Source organism: Haematobia irritans, chromosome 1, assembly GCF_050003625.1.
Source record: "Haematobia irritans isolate KBUSLIRL chromosome 1, ASM5000362v1, whole genome shotgun sequence".
Lineage (NCBI taxonomy): Eukaryota > Metazoa > Arthropoda > Insecta > Diptera > Muscidae > Haematobia > Haematobia irritans.
This window is the reverse complement of record NC_134397.1, coordinates 257,214,876-257,227,296: the sequence shown is the minus strand read 5'-3', so window position 1 is coordinate 257,227,296 and position 12,421 is coordinate 257,214,876.

The window sequence follows — 12,421 nt, the reverse complement described above, 5'->3', positions numbered from 1 at the left end:
TTACGTGAGATAACACGGCCATTGAATTTGTTGCGCAAAAGAGCCATTGTTGCGTTAGCTGTGTGGCAAGTGGCTCCGTCCTGCTGAAACCACATTTCCTCCACATCCATATCTTCCAATTCGGGCCATAAAAAGTTCGTTATCATCTTACGATAGCGAACTCCATTCACAGTAACTGCCTGACCGGCCTCATTTTGGAAAAATACGGCCCGATGATGCCGCCAGCCCATAAACCGCACCAAACAGTCACTCTTTGTGGGTGCATTGGTTTTTCGACTTGGATTCTCATTCGCCCAAATGCGGCAATTCTGTTTATTGACGAATCCACTGAGGTAATTTGTGCCTCATCACTGAAGATGATTTTCTGCGAAAATTGATCATTCACTGTAGCCATTTCTCGGAACCATTCTGCCCATTCACGACGTCCATGGTTCAAATTGAGTAAGTCTGAAATAGAGAAATGTCAAAAAAAATATCGGAAAAAACAAGAAAACGGCCTTTAAAGATATTAAATTAATTTATAAGAATTATTCAGAGTTATTAAAGTCAAGATGACCTTAGCTAAACGAAATTTTCTTTCATGTTAAATATGGGGGTCGCTTTCTATGGGGTCTGTATACAATTATGAACCGATATGGACCAATTTTTGCATGGTTGTTAGAGACCATATACTAATACCACGTACCACATTTCAACCGGATCGGATTAACTTTTCTCCTCAAAGAGGCCCTGAAGTTCAAATATTGAGATCGGTTTATATGGGGGCTTTATATAATTATGGGCCGATATAGACCAATATTTGCATGGGTGTTTGAGGCCATATATTAACAGCATGTACCAAATTTCAGCCGGATCGGATGAATTTTTCTCTTCCAAGAGGCTCCGCCAAATCTGAACGCCGGTTTATATAGGGGTTATACGTAAAAGTGGTCCGATATGGCCCATTTGCAACACCATCCGACCTACATCAGTAACAACTACTTGTGCCTAGTTTCAAGTCGATAGCTTGTTTCGTTCGGAAGATAGCGTGATTTCAACACACGGACGGACATGTTTAGATCGACTCAGAATTGCACCACAACCCAGAATATGTAACAGATTGGCTGATAAGTCCCCGGTCTAACAAAGAAAAACACATTGTTTTATCAAAATTCGTTTTTATTATTCAACATAGTTCCATTCAACAGCGATACAACGATTATAATAACCTTCCAATTTTTTTTACCATTTTAGTAGTATTCCTTCGGTTTTGCCTCAAAATAGGCCTCAGTTTCGGCGATCACCTCTTCATTGCAGCCAAATTTTTCCCTCCCACCAGATCATGAATTTTTGCCATCGTTCTCAATGACTTGTGGCACGGTGCGTTGTCTTGGTGGAACAACACTTTTTTATACCCACCACCATAAAATGGTGACGGGGGTATAATAAGTTTGTCATTCCGTTTGTAACACATCGAAATATCGATTTCCGACTATAGAAAGTATATATATTCTTGATCAGGGAGAAATTCTAAGACGATATAAGCATGTCCGTCTGTCCGTCTGTCTGTCTGTTGTAATCACGCTACAGCCTTCAATAATGGCGCTATCGTCCCGAAATTTGGCACAGATTCGTTTTTTGTTTGCAGGCAGGTCAAGTTCAAAGATGGGCTATATCGGTCCAAGTTTTGATATAGTCCCCATATAAACCGACCTCCCTATTTGGGGTCTTAAGCCTATAAAAACCGTAGTTTTTATCAGATTTGCCTGAAATTGGAAATCTAGAGCTATTTTGGAACCATAAAGAAGTGTGTCGAAAATGGTCCGTGTCGGTCCATGTTTTGGTATAGCCCCCATATAGACCGATCTCCCGATTTTGCTTCTTGGGCGTCTAGAAACTACATTTACCATCCGATTTCCCTGAAATTGGAAATCTAGAGCTATTTTGGAACCATAAAGAAGTGTGTCGAAAATGGTCCGTGTCGGTCCATGTTTTGGTATAGCCACCATATAGACCGATCTCCCGATTTTGCTTCTTGGGCGTCTAGAAACTATATTTACCATCCGATTTCCCTGAAATTGGAAATCTAGAGGTATTTTGAAACCACAAAGAGGTGTGTCGAAAATCGTCCGTATCGGTCCATGTTTTGGTATAGCCCCCATATAGACCGATCTCCCGATTTTATTTCTTACGCGTCTAGAAACAGTATTTTTTATCCGATTTGTCTGAAATTGAAAATCTAGAGGTATTGTGGGACTATAAAGAGGTGTGCCAAAAATGGTCCGTATCGGTCCATGTTTTGGTATAGCCCACATATAGACCGATCTCCCGATTTTGCTTCTAGGTCTTCTAGAAACTACATTTACCATCCGATTTGCCTGAAATTGGAAATCTAGAGGTATTTGAGGACCATAAAAAGGTGTGCCGAAAATGGTGCTCATCGGTCCATATTTCGGTATAGCCCCCATATAGACTGATCTCCCGATTTTGCTTCTTGGGCTTCTAGAAACTATATTTCCTATCCGATTTTCCTGAAATTGAAAATCTAGAGTTCTTTTGGGACCATAAAAAGGTGTGTCGAAAATGGTGCCCATCGGTCCATGTTTTGGTATAGCCCCCATATAGACCGATCTCCCGATTTTGCTTCTTGGGCTTCTAAAAACTATATTTACCATCCGATTTGCCTGAAATTCTAGAGCTTCTATAAACTTTATTTATTACCCGATTTGCCTGAAATTCGAAATCGAAATGTATTTTTGGACCACTAATAAGTGTGCCGAAATTGAGGTATATCGAGGCCCATTTTTTGGTATAACCCCCATATAGACTGATCTCTCGATTTTTACTTCATGGGCGTCTAGATACTATATTTTTTAGCCGATTTGTTTGAAATTGAAAATCTGGAGGTATTTTAAGAACACATATATGTGAGTAGCAAATGATGCCTATCGGTCCATGTTTTGGTATAGCCCCAATATAGATCGATCTCCCGGCTTTATTTCTTGGGCTTCTAGAATCCGTAGTTTTTTACGATTTGCTGAAAATTAGTAATCTATAATGAAATTTTAGACAAACGAAATTTCCTTTCCGTATAAAGTATTTTCGTTTATTCAACGATTGTCTCTAAAATTTATGTCAAAAAAAAAAACTTTGTTTGCCTAAAATTACGTTTCTCAAAAAAGAAAACACTTATTTCATGGTCATGAAAATTGCTTGAAACTGAAAGTAGAATTTCCAGATTTAAATCATCGTATTTGTTTAAATAATGGCGGAAATAATCTACAGATTTAAGATTTCAAATCAAGTCGTAATTTCATCATATACACAATATGTTCATAATTCTCTAAAACTCAAACAAAATTGGTTCTCATAAATCCAGAATCTGATCTGGTCTTAATTGACTTGCTTGGGAGAAGATTTGTCATCAAACCCCCTACCATTCTATATATGATCAAGGAACCCACTACGACGAAGAGTTTTCAAACTAAACTATTATATTTGATTCATGGTGGTGGGTATTTAAGATTCGGCCCGGCCGAATTTACTGCTTTATATACTTGTTCTTCTTCATATGGGGCCGTTTTGCCGCGATTTCGACCTTTAAACGCTCCAATAACGCCATATTATAGTCAATGTTGATGGTTTTCCCTTCTCAAGATAATCAATAAAAATTATTCCATGCGCATCCCAAAAACAGAGACCATTACTTTGCCAGCGGACTTTTGAGTCTTTCCACGCTTCGGAGACGGTTCACCGGTCGCTGTCCACTCAGCCGACTGTCGATTGGACTCAGGAGTGTAGTGATGGAGCCATGTTGCATCCATTGTCACATATCGACGGAAAAACTCGGGTGTATTACGAGTTACCAGCTGCAAACACCGCTCGGAATCATCAACACGTTGTTGTTTTTGTCAAATGTGAGCTCGCGCGGCACCCATTTTGCACCGAGCTTCCGCATATCCAAATATTGATGAATGATATGACCAACACGTTCCTTTGATATCTTTAAGGCCTCTGCTATCTCGATCAACTTCATTTTACGGTCATTCAAAATCATTTTGTGGATTTTTTTGATGTTTTCGTCGGTAACCACCTCTTTCGGGCGTCCACTGCGTTCACCGTCCTCCGTGCTCATTTCACCACGCTTGAATTTTGCATACCAATTAATTATTGTTGATTTCCCTGGGACAGAGTCCGGAAACTCATTATCAAGCCAAGTTTTTGCTTCCACCGTATTTTTTCCCTTCAGAAAACAGTATTTTATCAAAACACGAAATTCCTCTTTTTCCGTTTTTTTTTTTTCACAATAACAAAAGTTGCTTCAAAAAAAAAAACGCTCTATGTCACAAACTAAGTGACTTACAGACGTCAAATTTTGACACGAATCATTCGAAGGTTGGTACTAAAATGATATGCATTTAATACTAGCGACGCCATCTATGTGTCAGACCGGGGACTTATCAGCCAACCTGTTACTTTATGGGGTCTTAGAGTAATATTTCGATGTGTTACAAACGGAATGACAAAGTTATGTTAATGTACAAATTGAATAAAAAGAACTTATTTTGTAGTTAAAATAAAGAATATCTTTAGGAGGATAATTTTGAAGTGCTTTCGAATTTTATTGCTGGATTGTTATATATTGCCTCAAAAGAACTTCTTCTGAAGTGGGAATTAAGCATATCTTTGGAAGAGAATTTTTGTGTGTATATAAGAAACAATTGGGTATTGTTGTTATGTGATTTTTTTCTCCTATTACCCACTGTTTTCTCATTGATGGTATTGCATATTCTCAATGCCATTAACCACACTTGTTAACACTGCATATTGAAAAGGAGTAGTATGGATAGCATATTCTATTTGCTTTTCTTTTTTAATAAATATATTTTATAACTCAATATCAATTGCCAGTGTTTCAATGCCATGCCTGTGCTTAACGTAGTGTAGACGAGCTTTTAAATTTGCCCTCTGTGCAATTTTCGCTGATTTCCGTTTTCTTTTGTTTAATACGCTGAATAGGCGATTTCTGGCTAGCTTAAAATGATTTGCAACGATTTAATACTTCAAAGGGGAATCCCCTGCACTAAATGTTGCACTCCATCAAAGATATTGATAAAGTGCATTCTTAATAATAATTATAAGCCGTTTACAAAGTCTTATCGATGGCATTGTGAAATGCGGAGTACGAGTAATGGTGAAGGATTAAAATCTCTGAAGCATGAGATTGTCGTACAAGGGTAGGTGAATATGTAAATCCTCTTGTCATGTCTGGATGAAGCAAAGCCAAAGACCAAACTTTCTATAGCCAAGGAAATCTTGAAAAATTCGTAGACAAAAAAAAATCAAAAAACGAATTAAGAGCCATCAATGAAAGTAACGATAGTGAACTAACAGAATTTTCATATAAAACTAATTTTTTATGTTGTGGAGGGAATCCTCTTTTACCGGTCAATATTTTTTTGTTAAATCGTGAAAACATGAATCATTCGACTTTATTAAGGAAAATATATCGATGAAAAACTTGTGAGTTGTCCCCAATTTTTTTTTTTTTTTTTTGGAAAATATGTTCAAATCTTTCTTCAGCACTAGTAATTACAATGTAATTGATACGTGCAACGGTATCTATATTCTCTCCCATCCCTTCTCTCCCTTTCGCAAAGAGGGTTGATGAACATTTTAAAGTCCTCTTATCAAAATTATCAAAGTAATGGATATGGCTTTGATCAAAATAAAAGATTGTTATTTTAAGCACTTAAGCGCGGAGAGATTTCAAAAGCAGATTAATAAAACGACTGAATTCAAAGCATAATAATGATAAAAACATGGATAAAGTCTGGAAATAATTACTGAAAACTACTCATGCGATATGAAACAGTACGGTAAAAATCCAACAGAAAAAAGTGTGGAGATGCTATATTTTGTCTGATTTCAGAGATATGAGAATGGTGCGAAAAGTAAGAAAGTTTAGTCTACCAACATAAAATTTCTCACTCGTCAGTTAGGAACCTAACGAAAATATTTTCATTAACTGATAGTTATCAAAATAAAAACAAGTGAGTAAAGTAGAAAGTGCCGACTGTATGATACCCTAAACCACCACCTACTGAATTAGTAAATAAAGGGTGATTCTTTTGAGGTTAGGATTTTCATGCATTAGTATTTGACAGATCACGTGGGATTTCAGACATGGTGTCAAAGAGAAAGATGCTCAGTATGCTTTGACATTTCATCATGAATAGACTTACTAACGAGCAACGCTTGCAAATCATTGAATTTTATTACCAAAATCAGTGTTCGGTTCGAAATGTGTTTCGCGCTTTACGTCCGATTTATGGTCTACATAATCGACCAAGTGAGCAAACAATTAATGCGATTGTGACCAAGTTTCGCACTCAGTTTACATTATTGGACATTAAACCAACCACACGAATGCGTACAGTGCGTACAGAAGAGAATATTGCGTCTGTTTCTGAGAGTGTTGCTGAAGACCGTGAAATGTCGATTCGTCGCCGTTCGCAGCAATTGGGTTTGTGTTATTCGACCACATGGAAGATTTTACGCAAAGATCTTGGTGTAAAACCGTATAAAATACAGCTCGTGCAAGAACTGAAGCCGAACGATCTGCCACAACGTCGAATTTTCAGTGAATGGGCCCTAGAAAAGTTGGCAGAAAATCCGCTTTTTTATCGACAAATTTTGTTCAGCGATGAGGCTCATTTCTGGTTGAATGGCTACGTAAATAAGCAAAATTGCCGCATTTGGAGTGAAGAGCAACCAGAAGCCGTTCAAGAACTGCCCATGCATCCCGAAAAATGCACTGTTTGGTGTGGTTTGTACGCTGGTGGAATCATTGGACCGTATTTTTTCAAAGATGCTGTTGGACGCAACGTTACGGTGAATGGCGATCGCTATCGTTCGATGCTAACAAACTTTTTGCCAAAAATGGAAGAACTGAACTTGGTTGACATGTGGTTTCAACAAGATGGCGCTACATGCCACACAGCTCGCGATTCTATGGCCATTTTGAGGGAAAACTTCGGAGAACAATTCATCTCAAGAAATGGACCGGTAAGTTGGCCACCAAGATCATGCGATTTGACGCCTTTAGACTATTTTTTGTGGGGCTACGTCAAGTCTAAAGTCTACAGAAATAAGCCAGCAACTATTCCAGCTTTGGAAGGCAACATTTCCGAAGAAATTCGGGCTATTCCGGCCGAAATGCTCGAAAAAGTTGCCCAAAATTGGACTTTCCGAATGGACCACCTAAGACGCAGCCGCGGTCAACATTTAAATGAAATTATCTTCAAAAAGTAAATGTCATGGACCAATCTAACGTTTCAAATAAAGAACCGATGAGATTTTGCAAATTTTATGCGTTTTTTTTTAAAAAAAAGTTATCAAGCTCTTAACAAATCACCCTTTATAAGCATTTGTGGGGTATCATTGGTATAGGTTTTGGAGAACATAAAGGGGGGTACATGTTTATGGGTGTCTTGTCACAATCTGAGCAAAAATTTCTAATATTAGGAGTTATAGTTTATTTTGCACCAAAAGAGTTAGTATGCCACTAATATTGAGTCCATTATTAAAAAAGAGGAAATCGGTCAATTAGTTGTAGGTAATAAATCTAAATTTCTGCAAATAGGGCAATAGATTTATATAAGAGCTACATGTAAGTCTAAATACGATCAGCTAGTACATCAAAATTTGAAATTTGAATAACATAGGTTAAGAAATAAGAGTATTATGGCCAAATATGACAAAATCGAGCGATGCATATTATGGGACCTATATCTAAATCTGAACCAATTTGTATAATATTTTGCTGGTATGATTGATACCACATTGATTGTGTAAAATTTGAGTACGATCAGTTAATAAATGAGGCCCCTATGGTCAAAAATAAGGTTATTAGGGGCAAATTTTTCAAAATCGGGCGATACATATATATGGAAGCTATACCTAAATTTGAACCGATTTCGATGAAATTTTGCACATACAGTTGTTGCAATAGAAGATTACAGTTAGCCAACCTTGGTTACGATCGGTTGATAAATAAGGGTTTTACGGCCAAATTTGGTATAATCGGGCGATACATATATATGGGAGCTATATCTAAATTTGAACCGATTTCGATGAAATTGCGCACATACAGTTGGAGATATAGAAGATTATATTTAGCCAACTTTGAGCACTATCGGTTGATAAATAAGGGTTTTATGGCCAAATTTGGCAAAATCGGGCGATACATATATATTGGAGCTATATCTAAATCTGAACCGATTTCGATTATTTTTGGCACGTATTGTCAGTAAGCCAAGTTTGAGTAAGATCGCTTAATAAATAAGGTTTTTATGGCCAAATTTGGCAAATTGGGCGATACATATATATGGGAGCTATATCTAAATCTGAACCGATTTAGATGAAATTTTGCAGACTTAAAGAACGGACTTGGAACTTGGCACAAGTAGTTGTTATTGATGTAGGTCGGATGGTATTGTCACTGGGCCATATAGGTCCACTTTTACGTATAGCCCCCATATAAACGGACCCCCAAATTTGGCTTGCGATTGCTCTAAGAGAAGCAAATTTCCTCCGATAAGGCTGAAATTTGGTACATGATGTAAGTATATGGTCTCTAACAACCATGCAAAAATTGGTCCATATCGGTCCACTTTTACATATAGCCCCCATATAAACGGACCCCCCAATTCGGCTTGCGATTGGTGTAAGAGAATCAAATTTCATCCGATCCGACTGAAATTTGGTACATGGTTTTAGTATATGGTCTATAACAATCATGCAAAAATTGGTCCACATCGGTCCATAATCATATATAGCCCCCATATAAACCGATCCCCCGATTTGGCTTGCGGAGAACCAAATTTCATCCGATCCAAATTTCATTCGATCCGGCTGAAATTTGGTACATGGTCTTGGTATATGTTCTCTAATGACCATGCAAAAATTGGTCCATATCGGTCCATAATTACATATGGCCCCATATAAACCGATTCCCCGATTTGGCTTGCGGAGCCTCTACGAGAACCAAATTTCATTCGATCCAGCTGAAATTTGGTACATGGTGTTGGTATATGTTCTCTAATGACCATGCAAAAATTGGTCCATATCGGTCCATAATTATATATAGCCCCCATATAAATCGATTCCCAGATTTGTCCTCCGGAGCCTTTTGGAAGTGCAAAATTCATCCGTTCCGTTTGAAATTTGTAACGTGGTGTTAGTATAGGGCCGCTAATAGACATGTCATAATTGGTCCATATCGGTCTATAGTTATAAATAGCCGATCCCCAATCACACAAACATTGGTCCATATCGGTTCATATTCATGGTTGCCACTCGAGCCAAAAATAATCTACCAAAATTTTATTTTTATAGAAAACATTGTCAAAATGTTATTTCCATAGAAAATTTTGTCAAAATTTTATTTCTATAGAAAATTTTGTCAAAATTTTATTTCTAAAGAAAATTTTGTCAAAATTTTATTTCTATAGAAAATTTGGTCAAAATTTTATTTCTATAGAAAATTTTGTCAAAATTTTATTTCTATAGAAAATTTGGTCAAAATTTTATTTCTATAGAAAATTTTGCCAAAATTTTATTTCTATAGAAAATTTTTTCTAAATTTTAAAATTTATTTAAAAGTGTGGTTCATTGTTGGGTTTAATGAACTGCCTGAATTTATTCTGATAATTTGTTGATAGTTTTGCTGCAAGTAGTGGATGCTGATGAGGAATGTGGTAATTCCGAAACGTGCGTCCATCCAACCATCTTGCAGTCTATAGGGCTTTGCCCAAATAAATTTGACAAACGTTCTTTTCCTCTGTTGGTTAAGCTAAACTTGTAGTTTAGTCAATGTATGGTTTTAAGCTGCAATAAAAACAACAACAAATTTTATTTCTATAGAAAATTTTTTCAAAATTTTACTTTTATAGAAATTGTTGTCAAAATTTTATTTCGTCAAAATTTTATTTCTATAGAAACTTTAAACTTAATTATATACATATTTAATCGGCCTTTTTTAGTTTAATATATACCACGTATGGACTATGTGGTATATATTACGGTGTTAGGAAGTTTTAAGATACCTTGCCATCGGCAAGTGTTACAGCGACCCAAGTAATTTGATTGTGGATGACAGTCTTCAGTAGAAGTTTCTACGTAATCCATGGTGGAGGGTACATAAGCTTAGGCCTGGCCGAACTTACGGCTGTATATACTTGTTTTAATTGAAACAACAATGAATCATAAAAATTAATTGTATTATTTATTTTTTTAATTGGAACAAATAATCGAATTTGGTGATTGATACTATCATTTCCGTGATTGAAGACATTTCAATTAAAAATTAATTGGTTATATTAATTTTATGATTGAATACAAAAAAAAAACATTTCTTTCTGTGTATCTTAAAGCATCTTAACATTCTTATTAAAATTTTATATTAGTCCACATCAGCGTTGCCACAACGAAATTTTATTTTGGACCACCATTTTTCCTGTATTCGAACCAGCGGACCAATTTTCCAAATTAAAACATATGCACTAACTTATAATACCCCGTTCCACAGTGTGGTGCAGGGTATAAAAAAAAATAATTTTACTTCGATTTTATTTCTATAGAAAATTTTTGTAAAATTTCATTTCTATAGAAAATTTTCTCAAAATTTTATTTCTATAGAAAATGTTGTCCAAATTTAATTCTATCGAATTTTTTTTTCAAATTTTAATTCTATAGAATATTTTGTTCAAATTTTAATTCTATAGGACCTTTTTTCAAAATTTTTGTTTTACTTTTTTTTAAATTTTTTTTTAATTTTGCCAAAATTATATTTCTAAAGAAAAATTTGCCAAAATGTTATTTCTATAGAAATTTTTTCAAAATTTTATTTCTAAAGAAATTTTTGACAAAATTTTACTTCTATAGAAAAATTTTTCAAAATTTTATTTCTATAGAATATTTCGTCAAACTTTATTTTTATAGAAAATTTTGTCAAAATTGTATTTGTGTAGATAATTTTATCAAAATTTTACTTCTTTAGATAATTTTGTCAAAATTTTAATTATATAGACAATTTAGTTAAACTTTCACTTCTATAGCAATTTTTATACCCTCCATCATAGGATGGGGGTATATTAACTTTGTCATTCCGTCTGTAACACATCGAAATATTGCTCTAAGACCCCATAAAGTATATATATTCTGGGTCGTGGTGAAATTCTGAGTCGATCTAAGCATGTCCGTCCGTCCGTCCGTCTGTTGAAATCACGGTAACTTCCGAACGAAACAAGCTATCGACTTGAAACTTGGCACAAGTAGTTGTTATCGATGTAGGTCGGATGGTATTGAAAATGGGCCATATCGGTCCACTTTTACGTATAGCCCCCATATAAAGGGACCCTCAGATTTGGCTTGTGGAGCCTCTAACAGAAGCATATTTCATCCGATCCGGCTGAAATTTGGTATATAGTTTTGGTATATGGTCTCCAATAATCATGCAAAAATTGGTTCACATCGGTCCATAATTATATATAGCCCCCATATAAACCCATCCCCAGATTTGGCTTGCGGAGCCTAAAAGAGAAGCAAATTTCATCCGATCCGCCTGAAATTTGGTACATGATATTGGTATGTGGTTTCTAACAACCATGCAGAAATTGGTCCACATCGGTCCATAATTATATATAGCCCCCATATAAACCGATCCCCAGATTTGGCTTGCGAAGTCTCCAAGAGAAGAAAATTTCATCCGATCCGCCTGAAATTTGGTGCATGATGTTGGTATATGGTCTCTAACAACCATACAAAAATTGGTCCATATCGGTCCTTAATTATATACAGCCCCCATATCAACCGATCTCCAGATTTGGCTTGCGAAGCCTCAAAGAGAAGCAAATTGCATCCGATCCGGCTGAAATTTGGTACATGGTATTGGTATAGGGTTTCTAATAACCGTTCACAAATTGGTCCACATCGGTACATAATTATATATAGCCCCCATATAAACCGATCCCCAGATTTGGCGAAGTCTTCAAGAGAAGCAAATTTCATTCAATCCGGATGTAATTTGGAACACGGTGTTAGTATATGATCTTTAACAACCGTGCCAGAATTGGTCCATATCAGTCCATAATTATATATAGCCCCCATATAAAACGTTCTCCAGATTTGACCTCCGGAGCCTCTTGGAGGAGCAAAATTCATCCGATCCGGTTCAAATTAAGAACGTGGTGTTAGTATATGGTCGCTAACAACCATACCAAAATTGGTCCAATCACACAAAAATTGGTCCATATCGGTTCATAATCATGGTTGCCACTAGAGCCAAAAATAATCTACCAAAATTTTATTTATATAGAAAATTTTGTCAAAATTTTATTTCTATAGAAAATTTTGTCAAATTTTTATTTCTAGAGAAAAT